Consider the following 9,642-nt stretch of genomic DNA (forward strand, 5'->3'; position numbering starts at 1 on the left):
AATAGGGCTGAAAACCCTATCAAATGGTTAAGTTAAATGAAAAAAGAACAAAGGAACAATGTGAGGACTTAGGGAATTGCATGAAGGTAAAATTTCATTTGTATTTGAGGCCAAAAATATTGAGAAATTTTTATACTTTTTGTCCCTGAATGTATGCAGCAACATTGTTTATCTTTTGAGTATATTTGTTTTTGAAAGGAAACGTTGAAAAATTCAATTGAGTCCAAACGAAAAATTACTGTTATTGATGTTTTAAGCCTTCTGTGCTAATTGGCTTCCAAACAATAATTTTGAAGATATTGAGATACGTTACAACCATAATGATCAAAGTTATACCGAAACATGAAATCTAGGTTTGTAACAAACATTTTGTTATGGCCACTAATGTTGTTTGAATATTCTGCTATCAATGATCATGCTTTATACTCCTTACCTAAGTTAGAATATAAAAAAGTTAGTGTTACAAAAAAGCAACCCCTTTCAAAATATTCACCAAGTTTACGGCACTTATATTCAAGTATCTCGGACTACATATCATTAATTTGAAATCTCTTTTTTGTATAATAAAGGTGAATAAATTTGTTATCGATCATCTGAACTTAATCTTTGCGTATGGTCAACAGTATTGTTGATATTAGTGAGGTTGTGATAGACAATATAATAAAAATTGCATTTTTTTTTATAGAGAAAATTTTGTTTTATCGAAAGTTGCACTGCTTTAAGACTCGATAGTATCAATTTTAAAATCTGATTGTCTATCCTTGTGCTGATATGAAGGAACTGAGAAAAAATAGCTAAATGATGAAATTTGTAAACTTTGCTTGTGTTTAATAAAAAGTATTGGATTCACATTTATAACGAGTGTTTTTTAATGAGTTCGAATATTTTTTAAACTTCCCATCATTAAAAATACGAAATCCATCTTTTTTATAAACATTTTCTCCCATGGAAAATAACAAATAAGCAGATTGAATTTCTATCAAAGAATATCAAAAAATGTTTTATACAAAAAATGGGTTCAAATGTTTTTAAACTCTTTTCAAATTTTGAAATGGAAATGTCTCCATGCGCTCATATTTGAACACAACAACCATATATTTGATGTGTTTTACGTGTTTCCATACAACAATTGATTTCCATGCTACGCAAAACGAAGGCAGAAAGCAGTTGCAAATTATGTTTGTATAGAAACAAGCAAAAAACATCAAATATATGCTTGTTGTAATTAGTTCATGCTTCAACATGATTTCTTAGTTTCAAAAATCCACTTGCACGTTTTTGCAATAAGCGCTCGTGAAATTGAGAAAAAATAAAACTATAAGTTGCAATAAGTTGGCTAGAAAACATCGTAGGATGTTGAAATATTGTGCAAAACATGTGATTTGAATGTCCCAACAAATCTTAAAACATCTTTTTCACGTAAATCATCATCTAACTATAGTTAAGTTTAAAAAACTACTTTTAACAATCTTTTAAATAACTTTTAAATAAAAACCTCTATAACTCTGCTCTGAAAAGAGATAAAGTTTTGATGTTTTCAATAGTTTCATATTTTGACGTACTCTACAGCTTTGTTGTTTGAAGCAAAGCTCTATCTATCGAAATAAAAAAAAGGTGAAATTTTCAATTTTTTCATAGTAGATTTTGACTAATTTTTGATACTTTCAAGTAATGAAACATGTTTCAAGAAACAAATGTTCTGGAGACACTTAAGAGATAAAACGAAAGACAAAGGCACTATTTAGTTCCACTTTTTGCCCTTTCGGACCACTGTGCATTCCCCAGAGCAAGCTCAAAGACCACGCCTTCTTTGCAAGAATAGATATCCTATTAAATCCTCAAATCGGTGAAACTCGAGGATTTGAGATAAAAATATCAACTCAAAATTCCGACAAAATTCCGGAAAATCTGCAGAACCTTCAAATTATGTGTATATTTTTAATTTTTCAAATATTGTCTCGCTCTGGAAGCATAACGCATAACAACTCGTTATTGAGAATTTATGTCCAAAAAGAAAAAAAATCGAGTTGAAATTATATCGCTGTCTATCTTCTATAGGCTTAAAAGACTATCCCGATTTTGTAAATGGACTTAGCAGTTACTGATGGGTGATTCCGGTTGTCACTAGTTGATAATAACTTTTTTTGATGTGTTAATTATTAACTACGTCTCTTGGGTGCCGACTTAGTAATTTACTGCAGCAGCAAGCAGGAAAAATGTGTGTCCCACTAGCAGTGACTCCTCCAAGCTGCTTTTAATGACATTCCGATTGCCATCGGAGCGGCAAAACAGGTCAGGTCATTAATGGCTACACGCACCGGTAAACATGCGTAGGTAAATAAACATCAGCCCGGAACTATGACCAAATGTGAAGAAATAATTCTGTAAGAGGGGGTTCGCTGGCCACATCTTCTGGGTGAAGTTTATTACGCTTTGGGAGTAATATTTCGTCTTGTCAGAACTAGCACCGATGGGGTAAGAAAAAAGCATGGTGGGTGATTTGTCGATTTGAAATGCGTTTTCTTCTATATGTGCGTACACAAATAGGAAAATTCGAGTGAAAATAATCAAGTAGGTAGGTACCTTTTTGAGGAATTTTACTAAGCCGATAGCTTATAGATGTGACAAGAACAGCCCTTGAATGGAAAAACCAATTCAAAAAGCATAAAATGTAATGGATTTGTTTAATAGCGTAAGTCTTATAATGGCATGGAATCTCTCTCATAGTGGCTAAAACGAACACATATGAATTTCTGTTGTCCATAATTTTCTTTAAGTAATTGGACTTTTAAATGTGAAATTTCCAACCCAGCTCTAATTAAAAAAAACCCAATTTTTCACCGCTTCCTAATATCGTTTTGCACAATTTAATTCTCAGCTCTTTTTTAAAAAAGAAAAAATACTTATTTTGGCACAACTCAAATGCAATTCTACTCTTTTGAAAAATAATGACATTGCTTAATCCTTTCGGAGCATAAAATTTCCACATGTTTTATTTTCCCTTGCAGATCTGCTGCTCGTTTCAATACATTTCAACTTGATGAAACAATCCACTTCCCATCTCGGTTGATGGCAACCAAAGAAAAAAAAACTCAGCTCAGTCAGACTAAGTCAGGCTGGGAGTCATTTTTCATCTGCGCTCGGTTTTTCCATTCAAAACCAACCGGTTCGTTCATTCATACACACACACACAAACACAAACAGACACACCACCACTAACTGCAGACAGGACCAACTCCGGTTGGTCTCTTTTGCGAAGTTCAGCCGGGAAAAACCCCGGGCGCGTACACAAATGCAAGCCATCAGCCACCGAACAGTTTTCCTGTGTCGAAAGGAGAAAATTTTCGTATCTTTTAATTCGATGATTAATGATGGAGCTCGTTGTTATGCAAATTAGTCTCCCGGTGATTTTGCAACTCTGTTTTTTTTAGTTCTTCGTTTGTTCAACCTCCCCTGGGATTGTGAGCTTTCTTGAAGATGGACGGACTGCAGCTAGTTGGCAAAGTTGATGAGTTGTTATTCTGGGGGCAATGTATTTGTCTAACTTCAATTGAGCAGAACTGAAATGAGTTAAATAAACGGAAATGGAAATGTTTTGTACAGATGTTCGGAAGGCTTAAATAATTTAAGTTAACAGATTCAAACCACTCGATCTATAAAGTAACAAATTTTCAAAAGATACCTTATACAGGAAAAGCATCTTTTTATTTTCTTTTATTGTTTTCCTTTGGTGTAAACTACAATTTCAAACTAAGTTCGCCTTTTTCTTCGTCTAACACCATGCATCCTGGAAAATGATAAACTTGCGTTCCTCATTTTTCCGTCCTACATAGTATCTGATACATATACTGCCCCTCATAGCAAGTCCGTCCCATTTGCGTTTTTGTTGAAATGAGAAAAACGGCATTGAAAAATCGTAAAAAGTCCAACGGTAATTCGGCACTTGTATAAACTGAAAATGATGAAAACGCAAATGGGACAAGCAACCATGTGATGGAATCCAAGAAGATACAGGGAGAAACAAGGGAGGGATTAAGCGTGGAGTTCCCTGCCAAATGCTTCATATGATTAAATAGGATATCGGTTATTTTGGATTTCATTATGGAATATAAAGAAAAAAAACTGATATCCAAATAATACAGAACGGGCTCACCAAAACGAAGGGAAAAGATGGTTACAGATGATTCAGGACGAAGCTTCACCTGCGTTAAAAGTTTCTGGGAACGTGGTTTGAGCTTGCTCCTTCGGAGGAACCGAAGCTAAATAACTATCATGTCTTCTTTTTAAGGGACCATTGTTCCAGAATCCGATTGTTTCTATTTTTCGAATTTTATCCACCATAAAAGCCTTTCGCCTTCCAATGTTTCACAAGTTTCAGCAAATTTACCTGTTAAATAAAACTCTTTCGCTTTCTTCGTCCAAAGCCTACTTTATCTTTAGCTCTAAACACCAATTTCACACTGTAATGATTTTTTAAAGAAAACATAATACGACTGTTTAGTAGAAACTTTTTCTTCAGTAAATATAAATAATTCAAATCACACATTTACATAGCAACTTAAAAGATTGATCTTAGTTTGGATTACAACACTGTGTCAAAAGGACTATACTCGATACAAATAGCATCACTTTTTTAAGTGATTAACAAAAGATTGCATGGATGAAAATTGATTAAAATCATTTTAATATTGCTTCCGAACAAGAGAATTTTTCGTCTGCAAATTTTGAACAACACTTGCTTCATCTCCTCTACATAACTTTGGCTACATTTAGTAGAAAGGACTTTTTCCGATTATTGCAGGTTAAAACATGTAAAAGCACAAGGTTATATAAAACTGTTTAACTTTTAAATAAGAATACTATTAATGCAAAGATATTTTTTCTACCTCTAAAAGATAATCCAGTTTCTTTTAATAAACAATATCATAACTTATCACATTTTTACAGCTGCTCGCAAAAAGGAGTTCGTACGGCTTGACTTAGCCTAAATATCCTAAGTAACCAAAAGCCAAAAATGACTTAAGAAGTAGAATCAAAAGTTCACGTTTGGCTAAGCTAAAGGTACTTGAGTGAAATGAAAACATTGTCCCGCTTTCGAAACATTGATCTTATTCCGAACTCTATACTAACTAACTTTTTAAGTTCAAAACAAGTGGTTCAGGAACGTTTATACGTTTTATGTGCCTTTCACGAATTGGAAGTCCATGTGCTTTTCAATGAACCATTATTTAGCTCCGACATTCCAAAAGGCATCATTTTGAAACATTGAACACTATGCTTTTTGGGTGAGATTCTATCTAATGGACTTTTAACGAACATTCTAGTGCGTTAAGGGACTGTTATGAAACTTCTACGTGATTTAGATTGAGTTAGTTCAAAATATTCATAGCATTATTTCTCATTATTTCCAAACTTTTTCAAAGGTATTCATAATTGTCATCAGAATGGAAGATGTATTTTCAAAAATGGGTCAACAGTTCATTTTATTACTGTAGCATGCAATTAGGACAAACTCTTTGAAAAGGAAATGGTTCTATAAGACATTTTGAAATATTTTCGCAACTTAGATAAGAAAACTCCAGCTAGTCACATGGCCTGCTCGGTGGATTCGACGTTAAAGTCGGCCTTAAGCCCGCTCGCCACGTATACGCCGGGTAAGCTGAATGTCCTTGGGCATAATGGTAACACGCTTGGTATGGATAGCACAAAATTGGTAACTTCGAATAGTCCAACCAGATTAGATTCGCTGACCTCCTGAAGCGCCATGACGGCTGAGCTCTGGAAGCGCAGATTCGTTTTGAAGTCCTGAGCAATTTCTCGAACGAGACGTTTATAGGGCAACTTCCGGATCAGCAACTTCGTCGACTTTTGGTAGCGACGAATTTCTCGCAGGGCTACAGTACCTGGCCAATAACGATGAAGCTTCATGACTCCACCAGTAGCCGGAGCACTCTTCCGGGCGTCCTTGGTGGCCAACTGCATACGAGGACTCTTTCCTTCGGTGGATTTACGAGCAGTCTGCTTGGTACGGGCCAAAGCTACTAATCTTTCAATCATCGCTGGACTGCGGAATTTTTCCCTCATTGTGGAGCTCACATGTTTCCTGTCCACAAAAAGGGAGATAAGAGAGATGTGAACAACTACCGCGGAATCTCCGCTCTATGCGCGATCACGAAGCTGTTTGAACTGGTTGTTTTGGAACCAATTTTCTCACTTTGCAAGCATCACTTCTCCAACGATCAGCACGGGTTCATGCCTAAACTATACTGAGTTTTACATCGCTCGTGCAGGACAGCTTTGCCAAGAAAACTCAAACAGACGCCATTAATACAGATCACTCTGTGGCGTTTGATAAGGTGAACCACGATATTGCAATCGCAAAGATCGAACGTTTAGGCTTCTGTGGTTCCTAAGTGGGTTGGTTCCGGAGCTACTAAATGGCACAAAAGTTATCCGTTCTTACTGGTGAATTCTTTTCTAGGCAGTTCGTTGCCTCTTCAGGTTTGCCACAAGGAAGTCATTTGGGACCGATCATTTTAGTGATCTGTTATAATCATGTACTCTTGCTTCTCGGCGGCACAAAGCTCGCATATGCCGATGGCCTGAAACTTTTTCACACCATAAACGGCCAAGACGACATCAACTGCCTGCAACAGCAATTCCCTGCTTTTGGTCACTGGTGCGATATCAATTGTTTGCCCTTGAATCGCAGTGAAGGCTCGGTAATATTGTTTTCCCGTAAGCGGCACCCTATTCATGCAGAGTTAATCCTCGGAGACTAAACTGTCATCCGGGTGGATCTGGGTGTTATTCTCGATCGACGGCTGGAGTTCAAGACTCATACGAACGATGTTGTCGACAAAGCTTCTCGACAAAGCCTTGGATTCTTGTTTCGTATGGCCAAAGACTTCAAAGACGTATATTGCCTGAAAAGTCTTTATTGTTGCATAGTTCGTTCTATTCTCGAGTACGCTTCAACAGTTTGGTGCCCGTTCTACAAAAACGGAGCTGAAAGAATCGAAGCTATCCAGCGGCGTTTCTTGCGGTACACTCTACGACACCTAAACTGGCAAGTTCCTTTTCGTTTACCAAGCTATGAAAACCGCTGCCGTCTCATAGGCTTAGATATTTACGCTTCAAGTTCGCCGAAACGCTACACATGCTATAGTTGCAGCGGACCTTCTCACAACTGTTGGAGGCCATACCTCTCAGCGTACGACGACCCCAAGGATCACGAAACCAGAACCTGCAGCTCTACGTTCCCATTCGCCGGAACCATTACAAGGCTAACAGCGCTTTACGACATTCTAAAAACATTCAGTCGGTTTTCTGAACATTTCGACTTCGGCGTCTCAAGGAACGTGTTCCGAAGGAAAATTTAAAGTGTATCAAGTATTGTGTAGTTTTATGATGATATTCATTTTAATTTGTTAGTTATAGTGTAGTAATTAGGATCAACATGTGATCCTTTGATGTTTTAAACAATAAACAATAAACAATAAAACTGTATGGACAAGAAAGCAAATTCTATACCGATTCTAGTGATGTAACTGCATTGGCGATGCTATAATTGTTACATCACTGATCGGAATCGGTACCTATGAAATTTGCTTTCTTTTGCATATACATAGTTGCCCAAACTTTACGTTAAAAGGCTCAAAATCCATAGCAAAATTGAATTAGGGGGAAGCTAGGGTGGTCGGATTTATCGGTTTTTTTTCAAATCCGGTATTTCGGTATTTGTAATTTATAAAACCGATAAAACCGGTAAAACCGGTATTTTTCAAAGTAAATCAAATTCAATAAAAGGGTTTCTTCTAATTGCAGTAGCAATGGCATAAAGTGCTCAAAATTTTTAACGCTTGCTAATTTTAATGCTTGCTCAGAATTTTTAACGCTAGATTTTGCAACATTTTCAATTGAAAAAGATGGTATTGTGCCTTTATCCTTTTGTCATAGATCTATCATCACCCTCATGATAATCATAACTTTATCATCGTCATTTTATTAATATAATTTCGTATTGAGATGCAGAAATTATAGAAGTTTCATATAGTTTTCGACAAATTTTTGTCCTAATCCCTGTAGAACAGTATTCAGATTGAAGAACAGATTTTACAGATTCAGTAAAAGTGTTTATAGTCTTTCATGAAAATGATATGAAATTTGATATGCAAAAAGATTTTTCGTTAAAAAAATGACTCAATTAATTACTAAACAAAACTCAAAACAATGTCACAAAGTTTTTGGTTGACTCACAAAATTACAAATTATTGTTGTCTAAAATACGTCGTGATTGCATTAAGTGTGCCTTTCCAAAACTAAAACGAACAAATGAAAAAAAATCTCTTAAAAAACTAGTCAAAATTTAGCAATAAAAATAGTCGGTTTTTGAGCGGTATTCGGCCGGTATTCCTATCTTGTCCTGTTCTGTCCTGCCCTGTCCTGCCCTGTCCTGCCCTGTCCTGCCCTGTCCTGTCCTGGTGGTGCTTATAATGGTTTAAGACTCCTCCCCTTCTCTGTAAGAGGGAAGAGGGCCTTAAAAACTGAACTACCATGATTTTATAACTCAAGAACTGATCATGCAAATAGAACCAAATTTGGCATGGGAATGTATTTGGGTACAAAGCATGCTTTTATGATGGTCCTGTACCCCTCCTTCTGTTCAATTGCGTAATAGGGAGGGAGGGGGAGCGCTCTCTTAAATTTTTGCATAACTCGAGAATTTATCATTTAAATGGCACCAAATTTGACATGGGAGAGTATTGCGATATTAAAAATCTTTCTTCTTTGAATGACTCGAGGGTTAAACACGCTAATGAATTCAAATTTGGTAAGGTGGATGTTTGAAAACGATTTTTTTTATGATTGATTTATATTTAACCTTCACAAATCCCAATGGGGGCATTGAAAGAAGGAAGAGATCATGGCCGAAGGCCCCCCCCCCCCCCCCCATGGGGGTCCAGAAAAGCAGGAGAGATATTCTACTCTACACTCAACATTTGAAAATCATAATCAAATTTTGATCAATGTGTAAGGTTATTCATGAGTAACATTCCTTACTCAGGGATAATGCCAGAATCTCAAAAACTAATCCCTGGTTCAGAATTCTGCTTCATTTTTTCAAAATGTTCTTGCTTGTTGATAGGAATTCGTTTCGAAACGTTATATTTTCATTGATTTTATACTCATTCCGGAGGTTCTGGTTCCATTTTATTAAAATTCTAATTGCATTTTTGTTTTTATATTTCGGATTCTGTGTCCAGTTTGAGAATCTTGATTTTCGGTTCGAATCATCATTTACAATTGAAACGAAAAACTGTTTTAATAGCTTAAATTTGGTTTTGCATTCCATTTAAAATTGGAAACATGGTTTTCGAACCTCATTTGGGTTGTCAATATTTAGATAATAATTTTCCAAATATATGTAGAAAAGAAGAAACCATCCTAGATTTTGTATGGTTTTCATTCAAACTTCTTAAACTAAATTCTTTTTAAATCCCAGTTAAAAGGAAAACAAATATTTCTTTTTCAAAATTCAATCACTATTAGCTTAAAAAAAACTTTAAAATGGCGATCTTGAATAGAATTTTTCTTAACACTTTTTTTTAGTAACATTTATTTCAAATTCGCAAGTCGTAT

At 35.8% G+C, this 9,642-nt stretch overlaps 1 pseudogene; it reads right to left on the bottom strand.

Annotated features, from left to right (window-relative positions):
* Positions 1-5,626: 5,626 nt before the first annotated feature.
* LOC129752309 (histone H3-like) lies at positions 5,627-6,084 on the bottom strand (annotated as a pseudogene).
* Between the last annotated feature and the right edge of the window lie 3,558 nt (positions 6,085-9,642).

Source organism: Uranotaenia lowii, chromosome 3, assembly GCF_029784155.1.
Source record: "Uranotaenia lowii strain MFRU-FL chromosome 3, ASM2978415v1, whole genome shotgun sequence".
NCBI classification, from domain to species: Eukaryota; Metazoa; Arthropoda; class Insecta; order Diptera; family Culicidae; genus Uranotaenia; species Uranotaenia lowii.